Source organism: Theropithecus gelada, chromosome 14 (assembly GCF_003255815.1).
Source record: "Theropithecus gelada isolate Dixy chromosome 14, Tgel_1.0, whole genome shotgun sequence".
Classification (NCBI taxonomy): domain Eukaryota; kingdom Metazoa; phylum Chordata; class Mammalia; order Primates; family Cercopithecidae; genus Theropithecus; species Theropithecus gelada.
Window position 1 is genome coordinate 25,140,683 of NC_037682.1, and position 15,981 is coordinate 25,156,663.

General features: G+C 36.5%; 1 protein-coding gene across 2 annotated transcripts in view; it reads left to right on the forward strand.

The window, feature by feature from the left end:
* Window positions 1-15,981, forward strand: part of LRRC4C (leucine rich repeat containing 4C) — a 1,320,805-nt gene that overhangs the window by 1,100,575 nt on the left and 204,249 nt on the right. For both annotated transcript variants that reach the window (XM_025356748.1, XM_025356749.1), the window contains one exon: window positions 15,497-15,590. The gene's annotated coding sequence lies outside the window, so the exon portion shown is untranslated. The remainder of the gene's footprint in view (window positions 1-15,496; window positions 15,591-15,981) is intronic.

Sequence of the window (15,981 nt, forward strand, 5' to 3'; positions counted from 1 at the left end):
GTACAGGGTCATGGTTTCTGCACCTAAAAGAATGTAACACAGGAAATAAGAGCAATTATGAGATGCTACAATGTATTAAAATGTTTTAATTTATAAAAGCCTTTGTTTTTTGTTTGTACATTTAAAAAATAGTGTCAAGCCTATTATTTATGAGTGAAAAGTCTATAGTTGCTTAGTTACTTTAAAAGTTATAAATACGTGGGATTTTGTGACTCAACCAGATATTGGTTGACTAACCGAGCAAAAGTTTCCAATGAGTATTGATAATGATCAGATGAATGGGTTTAGTGATTTCTACTGATTTTCAGTGGCCAGATCACTATTATCCTATATGGTTTTGTTCCTGCTTTGTTGCTGCTGCTGCTTTTAGGTAGCCCAGGAGGGAGGGAAGAAGGAAAGATAAAAGGGAGAGAAGAAAGAAATAAAGTAAAAATTTGAGATAAGTACTCTGAATTGTGTTAATCCTTTTTTTTCATGCCTTGCTCTCTGCTGACTGGCTGGATGGCTTGCATATTTATGTATGCATATGCATATATATGTACATATTTAAGTATTATAGATTTATCTGGTGACTTCAGTACTCTGCCAGAAGTATTATTTGTTAATTAATGTGCTTATAATTGCTTGAATATTGCAAGTAACCACGAAACAATTATGAGTATACACACCCAATGAGATAGAATGTAGACAGCAAAATAAAATATAATTACCTTCTTCACCTACTCACACTTGGTGGTGTATTACTGTGAAATAGTGAAGTAGACTACTCTTAAAATCTTTTATTATGTCCTCAAAACTTATTTTCTCAATCTTCTCAAACTCTAGCCTACTGGCCTTATGGATAATAATACCCATTGGCTTACTTTGTGTGTGTGTGTGTGTGTGTGTGTGTGTTTGTGTGATCTTCTGAAACCATTATTAAAAGCTTTACTAAAATGTTTCAATTGTGTCCTTGCTAAGCAAATGTTCCCAGTAACCACAAACTTAATATTTAGAAATCATTTAGCAGTCTTAAGACCTTTGAAAACATTATAGGTGCCCTTAAATATAAAATGTAACAGGATCCCCAGCAGCATCCTCTGTGTACACATACTAAAACACAGCAAGGAAAAATACCAGGTGAGGTTTTCCCATCTGAAGCACCAAGGACTGCAGAATTGTATCCACTAAGAACGTTTTTGTTGTTGTTGTTGGTGTAAGCCATCCAGCCAGTCAGCAGACAGTGATGTATGATAAAGCGTCAAGATAATTGGGGGTATCTAACTAAGATTTTTACTTTATTTCTTATCTTCTCTTCCTTTCCTCCTTTTTTCCTTCCTCCCTATCACTCTCTCTCTTCTACACAACAATACCAGCAATAAAAATGTATCAGATAACAGTGACCTGACCACTGGAAATGAATTGAAGTCACTCATCTGATCATTATCAATACTTATTGGAAACTGTTCCTCAGTTAAGAGTCACACAATCCCACGTATTTATAATGTCTTTTTTTTTTTTTTTTTTTTTTTGAGACAAAGTCTCGCTCTTGTCCCCCAGGCTGGAGTGCAATGGCACAATCTCAGCTCACTGCAACCTCCACCTCCCAGGTTCAAGAGATTCTCCTGCCTCAGCCCCCTGAGTAGCTGGGATTACAGGCACCTGCTACCATGCCTGGCTGGTTTTGGTATTTTCAGTAGAGACGGGGTTTCACCATGTTGACCCAGCTGGTCTCGAACACCTGACCTCAGGTGATCATCCCACTTCGGCCTCCTAAAGTGCTAGGATTACAGGTGTGAGCCACCATGCCAGGTCATATTTACAATTTTAAAAATAACTCGACAACTGCAATTTTTCACTCATAAATAATATGCTTAATATTACTTTAAAATGTACAAACAAAAAATCCAAGGCTTTTCTACATTAAAAACTTTTATATGTTGTAGCATCTCACAAATATGTGTATGTATAATTAAATAATATGAATGAATATATAAAGATGATTAATCAGAATAATTCCACATACCCACTAATAAAACTGAACTTAAGGAGTAAGGATTCCCTTATATATTGTTTGATTATAGCAAGAGGAGGAGTTCATAAAAAAATTGAAAGTGAGATATTTTTGGTGGCCTTCACTCTCTATGCTATTCTTGTTTTAATATCCAGAACACCTCATATATTCAGATTCTTTCAGACACTTGCATGGGTCATAAGTGTACCTACTCAGTCGTCCATTAATTCACTAAATATCTATGTGTGATAAACATGGTCCCTGCATTTAAATAACTTACTGTTTCAGAGAGAGAGAGAAATAAACGTTAATGATATGGCTTGACAACTGGCTTAGTGGAGATATATGCAGATGCTATAATGAGAACAGAAGATGAAGGAAACTCTATTTTGCCTAACAGATATAAGAAATAGATAACGTAGCTAAAAGTTGTAGAACAACTAGAAAGTATTGACATGGACAAGGCAGAATGCTCCAATCCATGAACAATTATGTAAAAGAAGATGATGTGTTCAGAGAGTTAACTGTGCTTTAGCTTCATTAGCTTGGAAAGTGGAAAGAATACAACACAGGGAGTTAAAGTCCAGGAAAGGAAGAATACTTTTAAAATAAAGATTAGATACCTTAATTTACACAAGTGTTGATGATAAAAAGATGTAACGTTGCTTGTCGTGAGTTGAATTGTGTTTTCAAAAAACATATGTTAAAGTTCTAACCCCTGGTAGTTATAAATGTGTCCTTATTTGAAAATAGAGTCTTTGCAGATACGATCAGGTTAAAATGAGATTAGGATTTAGGTGGGCCCTAACTCCAATGACTGGTGTCTTGATAAAATGAACTAAAATAAAAATTGGACATACAGGAAGACACACATAGAAGAAGGCCATATGGAGATGGAGGCAGAAATTGAAGTTAAAGTGCCACAAACCAAGGGACGCTTGGAGTTACTAAAAGCAAGAAGAGATAAGGAAAGATTCCCCCATAGAGCCTTCAGAGAGATTGTGGCCTGGCCATATTTTACTTTTGGGCTTCTGACCTCCAGGAACTGTAAGAGAATAAATTGCTGCTGTTTTAAGCCACCTCATTTGTGACACTTTGTTATGGCCACCCTAGGAAACTAATATACTGCTAAAGTGCATTCAATTTTTAAAGGTCACAAAATATAGAAAAAGCTTCATCACAGAAATTGCTTCTCAAGTGTTAATTTACATGTTATGGCACTTGGGTCAATGCTGTTAATCTTACCTGTATTCACTAGGGTTCTCCAGAGAAGCTGAACCAACAGAATATATAAAAATGAACATGTACGCAGGATTTATTAATATTATGGTAATTGTCTTATGTAATTATGGAAACTATGAAGTCCCACAATATGCTTCCTGCAAGCTGGATAACCTGGAAAGCTGGTGGCATAACTCAGTCCCAGTCTGAAGAATGGCAGGGTTTGGGGCTACTGGTGTTAAGTCTCAGCATTCGAAGATCCATGAACCAGAAGTTCTGATACCTGATGGCAGGAGAAGACGCATGTCTCAGCTCAAGAAGAGAGACAGAATTCAACCTTCTTCCACCTTGTGGTTCTATTAGGCCATTCAACCAGTTGGATGATGCCTGCCCACTCTGGAGACGGGAGGTTTCTTTGCTCAGTCTACTCATTCAAATGTTAATCACTTTCTGTGCCTTGCTTATTTTACCTACTGTAATATCCTCCACATCCATCCATGTTTCAGTCAATGACAGTATTTCATTCTTTTTTATAGATAAATAGTATTTCATTGTGTATATATGCCACATTTTCTTCATTCATTCATCTATTGATGGACATGTAGGTTGATTTTATATCTTGGCTATTGTAAATAGTGTTGCAAGAAACATGGGAATGCAGATACATCTTTGACATACTGATTTTCTTTCCTTTGGATGTATACCAAGTAGTGGGATTGCTAGACCATATGGTAGTTCTATTTTTAGCTTTTGGAGAAACCTCCATACTGTTTTCCATAATGGCTATACTAATTAACATTCCCACCAACAGTGTATAAGAATTCCCTTTTCTCCATGTCCTCACCAACATTTGCTATTTTTTTTTTTTTTGTCTTTTTGATAATTGTCACTCTAACTGGGGTGAGACATAGTAAGTACTACATGGTCTCACTTATATATGAAAGCTAAAAAAGTTGATCCTGTAGCAGTAGAGAGTAGAATAGTGGTTCCTAGAGTCTGGGTAGGGGATGGGGAAGGGAAGAATAGTGAAAAATTGGTTAATGGATACAAAATTACAAGATAGGAGAAATGAGTTCTAGTGCTCTATAACAGTATAGTTAACAGTAATTTATTTTATATTTTCAAATAGCTAGAAGACAGGTGATACAGTTTGGCTGTGTCCCAACCCAAATCTTATCTTGAATTGTAGTTCCCATAATCCCCACATCATGGGAGGGACCTGGTAGAAGGTAATTGAATCTTGGAGTTGGTTACCTCCATGTTGTTCTCATGATAGTGAGTAAGTTCTCATGAGATCTGATGGTTTTATAAGGGGCTTTTCCTCCTTTGCTCCGCTTATTCTGTCTCCTGCCACCCTGTGAAGAGGTGCCTTCCACCATGATAGTAAGTTTCCTCAGTCCTCCCCAGCCATGCAGAACAGTGAGTCAATTAAACCTCTTTCCTTTATAAAATTACCCAGTCTTGGGTATTTCTTCATAGCACCATGAGAACAGACTAATACAAGATTCTGAATGTTTCCAACATAAAGAAATAATCAGTGTTCAAGGTTGTAGATATGGTAATTACCCTTATTTGATCATTACACATTGTATACATGCATCAAAATATCACTCTGTACCCCATAAATATGTTCAATTATTATATGTTAATTAAAAATAATATTTTTATAAGTGAGATAGCTACATTTTTAATGCTAACTTTCCCCAGAAACACCCTCACAGACACACCCAGAAATAATGTTTTACCAGCTATCTGTGTATCATTTAACCTGGTCAAGTTGACAGATAAAATGAGCATCACACCACCTCAAATTCTACTATGTAAGTAAGTGCAATTTATATAGATTCATAATTTGACTACCTCTTCTTCATTAATTTAACACCCAACTGGTATGACTCATTGGATTCTGAGAATGGCACTATACCTAGTTAGAAAGTAACTACCGGCCGGGCGTGGTGGCTTACCCCTGTAATCCCAGCACTTTGGGAGGCCGAGGCAGGTGAATCACGAGCCCAGGTGATTGAGACCATCCTGGCTAACACAGTGAAACCCCATCTCTACTAAAAATGCAAAACATTAGCCGGATGTGGTGGCACGTGCCTGTAGTCCCAGCTACTTGAGAGGCTGAGGCAGGAGGATTGCTTGAACCCGGGAGGCAGAGGTTGTAGCAAGCCAAGATTGCACCACTGCACTCCAGCCTGGGCAACAGATTGAGACTCCGTCAAAAAAAAAAAAAAAAAGAAGAAGAAAAGAAAGAAAAAGGAAATAACTACCAAGCGGTTGTGCAGTCAATACTTGAATACCTCAAATGATTATAAACTGATTACCTTCAACGACAGTCTATTCTACTCTTGGATAGTTTTGACAGGTAGAATTTTTTTATGTTGAGCCGAAATTGCATTTCCTGTTTCCTGTCATCCCTGCCTTTGTTTCCTGTGCTATACCATGAGGTACACAAAAGAGTTTGAATCATAGTTTACCAGAATAACCCAGAAACCCTGATTCCTGCCCAGTCCTCTCAAAGTCTGTTTGCTTTCTACAGACTCAACACCCTCACATCCTTCCAGCATGACTCATGTGGCATGGTTTCAGTTTACTGCACTGTTTCCCTTGCTCCCCTCAACTTGTTTACATTAGCTATGTGCACTAGCATTTCAGCTACACGTCGTTTTGCTCCTAGTCATCAGAGTGTTGGGTTCTGTTCTCCTGTGACATCACTGCATGACTAGCTTGCCCAAGTAAAACAAGGTTTAATTAAATCTTAATGTTGCACCCAGCTCTTTACGGAACTAACTGTTATTTTCACTTCCTTGTGCTATTAGCAGAATACATAATGAGAGTATATGGAGCACAGAATCAACCCCACTTATAACGAGTAGCATTTTGTCACTCACTCATGGTCTATTTGCACTAAGCTTACTTTTCGGCTCATCACAGGTCTCAATTTTCCCCCACAGACAGATAAACTTTTATTTGTGGTAGTATTTGTTCTTTTTGAGTTACTAAGGTGCCATCATAAAACCATTAAAATATATTAATATGTCTTTGAAAAGAAGCTATTTAATCTATTTAGTGCAGATAGTTTTAGGAATTACCCGCCTCATGCTGCTATTATCCGATTACCTTTTTCACATTTATGAATTGTCTAAATGGAAACCACTAGTCTCTGAGCCCTCCAAATGCAAATAACCCATAAAATATTCTGTATTTAAACTGATAATCACTTATCTTTCATTTTTAAATTATGACAGAAGTGATTATCAAAGTTATTCTCTGGGGGAAAATTACAAAGTGATACCACCCAAGTACTTGTGAGATTACTAATTTTTTAACCAGCTCACAAAATCCTCAGGAAATGTACAACACCTCAATTATTAAATATTAATCCAGAAAGACTTAATCCAGTGGTTGACTATTCTTGCCTGCCTTAGAGAAGTCCCAGAAGTAGTATGATGACGTGGATTAAAATATGCATGCAACTTGTCAACAACTTTGGTTGTCTCCAATAGCTAAAGATAATATGAAAAAAATCACACAATGTGTGGCAGTATTATACTGTACCGTTGAACTGATAATGATATGAATATGTTCTTTTAGGCAATTAATCTCTTAATTTCTTTTTACTTCAGGTGATAGTAATGATGTGGTCTCTTTATTTTGAAATAAAAACCAGAGAACCTAGCAGGCTTCCTAGACACCAGACTTGTAATTCTCGTGTTAAAATAAATAAGGATAAAGTGACTACATAGATTTAACTCCACTTTAGATAAAAATATTGTGGCACAGAATACTGAACTATCTTTCCAACCCTTCACAGGCCATGGAAGAGTGGAATATCAAGTTTGGGTATAAATGTTCTCATTTTAGTTCTTACTATGCAAAGCAAATTCTTTTAAAATATGTATAAAAATATTTCACTTTTAGTAATGTCTGTCTACAAACCCTGTCACTGTCTGTGTTACATATTTGTTAACATGTATAAAGATCATGACATTTTTACATAATGATTAATTCCTTTCGTTAAAAAATTTCAAGCAAATTCACAATTAGAATTTGGAAGCATAAGTGAAAATTTTTTCTTGATATTCTAAAGGATGAAAGTTTTTATTGGTCAACATAAAAGTAATTAACTTTATTGTTTTGGTTACTAAATTTTGCTGTAGTTCTAGAGTCAATGTAGAGTGTAGTGAAATCAGTTTTATGAATTCTGCTTGAGATACTTTTTGTTGGTGTTTAATAGACTAAAAATTTAGAAAATGTAGAGGCAGAAGAGAAGTTACAAAAGACTCATCACCAACACCTGGCCCAGTGCATAGCTAATTCAGAGTAAATGTTTATTAAGGAATGGCTGACTGATAGACTGACAGATGGATTGACTGACTGACTAAATCAGTGACTATGAAAACATATTCATACACTGAACTCAAATCCAAGATTATTTTGAAGCTCCATAGCTTTTGATGAATATCGCTTCTCAGCCTTTTGGCTAAGAGCAAGTGTAATTAATACCAACTTCTTTCTGATAACAGATAATAATAGAGGCCCTTTTCTTGGTCATTCATTTTCTACAAGGGAACAGTAAGGCTCAATGAATTTGAAATAAATATGAAACACTGAGATTTCCCATTTAGATCTTCCTATTTATTTATGAAAAAAAAAAAAAAAAAAAAAAAAAAGCCTCTCTATGTAAGCAAGGCATCTCACGTGACTCCAAAGGGCATGCATTCTCCAAAAGTAGCCTCTGTTGAAAGTCCTGTCATTGGAAATGGCAGATTTCTGCATGGCTCCTCATAGAAGTCAACAGGAGACTTACATTTCTTTCTCTGTCATTGAGAGAGGCTCCTATTAGCGATAAGGATGCACCTCAACTCTCAGACATAGACCACCTCAACTAACCACATTCAGCATTAAAATTTCCCAACAGCAGTCCTACACTTGAATCTTTTCTTGTGGTATTTTTTACTTCTAATCCACAAGCAAATCCTATTAAGATTTCTTCCAAAACATATTTCAAAACCGATCTACATTTCTGTGTCCATTTCCACGGCTGTGTTTGAAACCTTTATCACTCTTTCCCAGATTTCTGAAATATTCCTGAACTTTCCTCTCTGCACTCAATCTTACCTTTACAATCCATTTTCTACACACTGGTTATTATCATCTTTAAAAAACTCATATCAATGGCTCTCTCCACTTATATCTTAGAAGATTTCATTGCAATGAGAATGAATTCCAGCAATGCTGTCAGGAGCTGCAAGTTCCTGCATTGTTTGGTTTCTGTCTAGCTCTCTAATTTCAATTTCTAGCAATGTCTTTATCATACTCCAGAAGCAATGGTTTTTTGTTTGTCCTTGGACAGGCTAAGTATTACAAACTGATCTAAGCTTCTTTGGCCCTGCACAACACACAGCAATAGTTTTTTGGTGTTGTTGTTTGTTTTTGTTTGTTGTTGTTGTTGTTGTTGTTTTGAGACTGAGTCTTGCCTGGAGTGCAGTGGCATGATCTTGGCTCACTACAATCTCCACCTCCTGGGTTCAAGCAATTCTCTGCCTCAGTCTCCTCAGTAGCTGGGATTACAGGTACCTGCCACCATGCCCAGCTAATTTTTGTATTTTTAGTAGAGACGGGGTTTCACCATCTTGTCCAGGCTGGTCTTGAACTTCTGACGTAGTGATCCACCCACCTCAACCTCCCAAAGTGCTGGGATTACAAGCCTGAGCCACTGCGCCCGGCCAGACTTATTTTTGGTAAATAATAATCGCAAAGAAGCCTGAGCCCATAGTGTTAGCTATGCCCTCAGTACTTAATTTTGGTAAACACAAAGTTGTATTAGACAAACATGCTTTCAATAGTGAGCAAGCAAGCAACAGTTTTTATAACCTGTTCTAAGTGCAACAAAATTCCACCTTTTTTTTTTCTTTTTTTTTTTTTAGGTTTTCAAAATGCCACCTTTCAGCAGACAGCATTCCAACCTTATGGTTGGATCAATCAGTGTTCTTCTCACCCATGGCTAGACAGAGAACCAGTTACAGATCAAAGCTTTGGGTGTCATCCCTAACTTAAAGATACATGCCTCTGGCCTCACTAGATTCTTAAAGGGTCTTAATCTGATTGTGAGTAGTATCTCAAATATGTTTGTCAATCCATATATGTTGAACACCATTAATTTCTATCATCCCAATCATTGACACATTTATTTGCTGGAAAATGACAGTTTCTGATATTAGCTATGATCATTGGCTGCCTGGTGTTGATTAAAAATGGAAAAAATAAGTATTATCTTTCAAACATGACTTTTTTATATAATCCTAGCAAATATGGTTTCTTTTTTTTTTTTCTTTTGAGACAGGGCCTTGCTCTGTTGCCCAGGCTTCAGAGCAGTAGCACCATCAAAGCTTACTGCAGCCTCTATCTTCTGGGCTCTAACAACCCTCCCCGCTCAGCCTCCCAAGTAACTTGGACTATAGGCAGGTGCCACCAAACCTGGCTATTTTCCTTTTTTAAGTGATGGGGTCTCACTATATTGCCCAGGCTGATCTTGAACTCCTGGTTCAAGCTGCCCTCTTGCTTTGGCCTACCAAAGTGCTGAGGTATGCCTGGCCTGGATTCTTAATTTAGATAAGTGACCCTTCCTTTCCTGGAGTCAAAGCAAAAGTAGCTGAAACTTACATAATAATACTGAAGTAGTTTCTAATAAGTTGAAGACATTTTAACATTAAGGTCACTTCAGAAATTTTGCACTGTTGTTGGCTTTGTTAGGAAATGGCGTGAATATGTTTCCTAAGGCTTTACCCATGTCTGGCTCTTTCTCGTTCTTCAGGTTTAAGGTCAAATTTCACCTTTCAACTAGTCCTTCCATTGCCGATCTATTTGTAGAAGAGAAAGAATACTAATAAAGTAATAATGGTAACTATGACTATACTAATAGTAATTTTGAGCATTTCTATTTGCTAAGCACTGGGCTAATCTTTGTGTATTTATTTATTTATTTATTTATTTATTTATTTATTTTATTTTATTTTATTTTTGAGACAGAATCTCGCTCTGTCGCCCAGGCTGGAGTGCAGTGGTGCAATCTCGGCTCACTGCAACCTCCGCCTCCCAGGTTCACGCCATTCTCCTGCCTCAGCCTCCTGAGTAGCTGGGACTACAGGCGCCCGCCACCATGCCCGGCTAATTTTTTGTATTTTTAGTAGAGACGGGGTTTCACCGTGTTCACCAGGATGGTCTCGATCTCCTGACCTCGTGATCCGCCCACCTCGGCCTCCCAAAGTGCTGGGATTACAGGCGTGAGCCACCGCGCCCAGCCTATCTTTGTGTATTTATTAACTGATTTAGTCCTCAAAATAAGACTATGAAGTGGAATAGTTAGCTTCAATTTACAGCAGAGGAACCTGAGGCACAAGATCTTGCCAACACAGCATAATAGAGAAATAGCAGAGCTGGGATTTGAATCCCCAATCCAAAGCTTATGCTCTTCAGTTAAGCAGCCCTGTCTGACTCCATCCTAGTCATTATCACATCACCCTGTTTATTTCTCAATAATTTTTACCCTAATCTGTAAATATTTGTATTTGCTTAATTGTTCTGTCTCATTTATCAAGAAATGTTTCTCAAGAATTGTTCTTTCTCATGCTTTCAAGAAAATATAGATATCTTGAGAGCTGGGACCTTACCTAGCCTATTCGTTACTCTGTCACTGGATCTAATACTATCCTTGGTGCATAGTTAGTGCTCAGTTTATTGTTTTTCATAAGTGAGTGAGGGTGGTAGAACTCAGATACAGCACGGCTAATTCTAATTTTCATTGCCTATTTCATTTTGCCATGAGATTTAGAATTGCTAAGCTTCTATGACATTCTCCGCTACCTGTGTCTTGCATCTGATGTCATATGAATTCAAGCGTGGATTTACTAAGTCTTCTTTTGACATCTGACAAAAAACTCCTCACCTTTATGGAAAAAAACGACTCACCTTTCATCCATTCTCTGTGCTATTGCCAGAGCAATACTTTTAGAATCAAGCTTACTTAAAATCCATCAGAACTTCTGCATCTGCATAATTTTAAGGATCATGTTCAAACTCCTTATGACATATGACATAGCTCATTAATTGGTCTGCCTAATCATGGATGTCAATTTGTTACAGTCACACTTCTATGTAAGCATGTGTACCTACACACTAAACACACATAAACTCACACACAATCACATACTTGCCACCTATCACACTAATCATTCTGAATTTCTTGTTCATTGAAGGGAAGATATCAGGCTCTTTTACGGGGTCTTCCCTCTGACTAGTGAGATCTTCTATACTTCCTTAATTAACTAATGCCTACTTGGTTTTAAAGCCTAATTTCTTCAGAAAGTTGTCCTTGATCCTCCTCAGTCTTATCTAGGTACCTCCAATAGCACCTAATACATACATTGTTTAATCCTAGAATATGTCATATTATTCTATAATTGTTTATATACATTACTACCTCATTCAATAGAGGGTGGGTTCCTTGAAGTAGGATCTGTGTTGCTTTTAGCACAGTGTTCTTTCCAGAATAGGTGCTCTAGAAATATTTGATGAAAAAATCCATAGGAGAAAAAAAGGAATAAGCTCTAATTCTAAAGCAACCCGAGACATGAGAATCATCTGTGGCAAACTGTCCTTCAGAGGTATGTTCACTTGCTAGCTGCATTTTATAACTTTAGTGGATAGGGCCAACATTATTCCCTGGTGATGTCAATACAGCCCCTTCATCAGTCTGAAAAATCCGCTGGCAATGAAAATACATGGAGTCTGGAAACTGTTTATGAAACGATGAAGGTGAGTCAATAGACTCTGTTCCAAGTTGGCAAGAAGAGATGTTGTCCTAAACATCTAAAGGGCCATAATTCACATTGAGCTGCTCATTAACTTAAATGTTAATGTAAATTTAAAACATGTTGTATTGATTTGCAACTATTTTTATATGAATATTGCATAACTGAGCTTCTAACAGCAGAGTCCAAGTGGACATTCCTTCACATTAACTTATTATAATTAAGAGAACAAGTGACCTTTCCTCTTTTTTGTCATGTAAAATCATTTGTTTTAGTTACAACATTTAGCTATGAGAAGCTATGAGAACTTCTGCCTTTGAGTGCAATTGCTTTAGGCTGTTCTGAGCAAAAGGATTCATTTCCAAGCCTATTATTTTAGGGTATTGAACATTTAATTTCAAATATGTATAGCGATTTGTGTCTTTCCCATTTCATTGGTGAGTAAAATAAAGTTACCATGACAATCCTGGTTAATTTAGTATCTTTTGTTAGTACTTCAATCATACTCTCTTTTTATTGAGATTTATATTTCCAAAGGAAAATACAATTTACAGAGGATATTCCATTATATTAGTCCCACAGAAAATAAATTATAATGATGGTGAGGATGCTGACAATACCTGGATATCTCTATATATGCTTACTCTGGGACAGACCCTGATGCAAAGTATCCTATAGAAATTTCTTCATTAAATCCCAAAGCAGCATAAAAGGGATGGACCTCTCACTATCCTGTTTCATAAATTAGGATAGTGACCCATAGAAAAGTTCTACAACCAGGAAGTGAGGCTGCTGACCTTAGGTTGGTCTGACTCCAAAGTCTTCTGTAACCTATGCTCCCTGAGTCTTAATGTGCACAATGTGATTGGCACATTGAAGCCTAGAGAAGTGAATTTCTTGGCCGGGCACAGTGGCTCATGCCTGTAATCCTTGCACTTTGGGAGGCTGAGACAGGTGGATTACCTGAAGTCAGGAGTTTGAGACCAGCCTGGACAATACGGCAAAACCTCATCTCTACTAAAATTACAAAAATTAGCCAGGCATGGTGGCACATGCCTGTAATCCCAGTTACCCAGGAGGCTGAGGCAGGAGAATCTCTTGAACCCAGGAGGCGGAGGTTGCAGTGAGCTGAGATCGCCTCACTGCACTCCAGCCTGAGTGACAGAGTAAGACTCTGTCTCAAAAAAAAAAAAAAAAAAAAAAAGTGAATTTCTTTTTTAAAACATGCAATCGAAGAATCAGTGCTACCATTGAGAAGCTGGGTAGATGAATGAAATCCTAAAACCTGCTTTCTAGTTCATGGACATATTGTATCTTACTCCCTTCACCTGTGCAGTATAATATTTAGTGAATCGATTGGTGAGTCCCTTCCAGCCCCACATTTAATGAAGCTGTATAATATGATTCACTTTGTTCTAACCAACAAACCCCCTGCCTTGTTCTCATCACAACCACCTGTTGTAGAACTTCTACTCTGATGCTATATCCCTGCCAGCAGCCCCACCACGCTCAGTTCTCTGTACTAAGAATCCTGATATGAACAAATTTATTTGAAACTTATTAAATACCAAGTAGAAAACTCAGAAGAAGGAGGAGGCATCATTTTGTCCCCCTGAACATACAATTGAAATGAAATGCAAAAATCAGATTCCTGAGAAATTAGACAAGGCATTCAGGTATGAAAAGATCAATATCAACTGATGCATTCAGAGGCTAAGATACAACAGGTCTGATAGAATCTGCTTCAATTGAATATGTGCGGGCCCAGAAGTAGCCATCAACTTCTGTAGTGCCAGGATACATAGCATAGTTCATAGTAAGAAAAAGTATAGGCTTGGGGATTAAACAGACTTGCCAGTTCTGCCACTTATCTCTTTCTGGGTTAAACTAAGTTGTTTAACTGACTTGAACATCCTTACCTCTGTTTCTTAATCTGTAAAATGAGAATTATAATCCAAATTTTTATGGAGTAGTCATGAAGCTTAATTTGTAAAGTAATGTAGAGAGATTAGCCCAGTACATTAGAAGCATAATGCAAGCTTAGTTTCTTTTATTCTAATAATAGTAGCAAACAAATCTGATATGCCAGTTTTAAAATTATCTTTGCAAGTAGTAATTTCACCTATCACTCAACCCTTCAGTTTTAGGAAATGTATTGTTTTTGCAAGACAACAACATATGAACACTAATTAAATATGAATATTTCAACCAAAAATACCTTTTTCCTTGGAAGATATGTGAGGGGAAGAAAATCATCATATCATGCTAAATTCTGTAAGCTATCTTACATATTTTTTGTAAGTGGTTTGCCCAGTCCCTTCAGAATTTCAACTTCTCCTTAACATCAGGATACCTGAAGGATGGACAACTGACCTACTGGTCATTAGGCTCCAAAGGGTTATTAATCTTCTGAGTTAAAAATAAAATTGTACTAAACTCCATCAGGTAGATAATTAATTTTTTTCAAGTAATACACGAATCTCAAATTCACTGACTACAACCACCTTAGTATCACTTACCTACAAATAACTCATGCTCGAGAGAGAGAAGTTAACAATTGGTATATATAAGTGTATAAAAATTCAGGCTTTATTTAAGCATGAGAGTTTTGCTTCCACAAAATCTTCCTGATCATTCTACCCATATCAAAACATACCCTTAGAAGGAAAATTATCATAGAATTTGAAAGATGGAAGGGTCCTTGGTGGCAATTTTACACAAAGCTTTTTGTTTTACATGTGGAGCAGTTAAGACTCAGTAAGTTTTGGATTCTTGCCCAAAATTATCTGGCTAATTATGGCAGGGTTATGAATTGAATCCAGTTCTAATTCTCAATCCAATGTCTATATTTACTTATTTTCTGTGATGCTATATCAAACTGAGAAATTTGTAAATTACAGTGTATATTTTCTAGTTTTTTAATGTCAGTTTCAACTATTAGAGTTGAAATAAACTGATAATTATCTGTATTGTTTTTAGCTCATGGCCAGAGGGAAGAAGTAAGAGCAGGAAGTCTTTTAAATTTATGTACAATAAGCTATTTATAGATAAAAATCTTTTCCAGTGAAATTCATATGACATATTTCAATAAAATGCAATGAATATTAACAAAGAAATGAAAGACTAATAAATCTAGAGTTGGGTAAACTAAATCAAACAGATATATATGTATATATTTATATACATATTCGATATATCAATATATAAATATTCAATATATATTACATATTCAATATATAAATATATACATATTCAATATATAAATATATACATATACATATTTGCTATAGTTTACCCATGTCTTGATTTGTTAGTCGTGTAACACACACGTGTGAAAGACATTCTGTGATTTTAAATTACTAAATTATATTGAGGGAATGTAACAGGCAGGGATGTCTAATACTAAGTTTGTTTTCACTTGTATAGCATGATTTTAAAATATGATATTTATGTTATCTTCCTCCAGGTTTAAAGAAGTATCTGCAGAAATCCAGAGCACTTGTTAAACTTCTTTGAGTTTTCTCAGGAAGATCAATACCTGTTGGAGAAATTTTACTAAGGTAAGTTCAAAATACCACTAATCTATTCTTTAGGGGCTTCCATTCTAGCTGCTGTAGTTAAGAACAAAGTGAGGTTCACTAAGTCAAGAAAATAGACAAATAGAAAACCATGCATCGCTTTTATTAATGATGCAGTTAATATTTGGGGATAACATTTCAGTGAGTGTGACAAAAATGAAATTCCTAACATTTAACTACAACATTAGATAGATTTACCCATCCAGGCCCAAGAAGTGCGTGGCAACTGCAGGCTCTCCCAACATGGCAGCCTGCCCTATGAAATTTCTAGTATGGAGTGGCAGACCTGAGTGTATCTTCTTTCAAGTAGCTCACTGTAAAGATGAAGGGGAAAAGAATGTGAAAATCTTGCTTTGAAGTTCACCAATCAAAT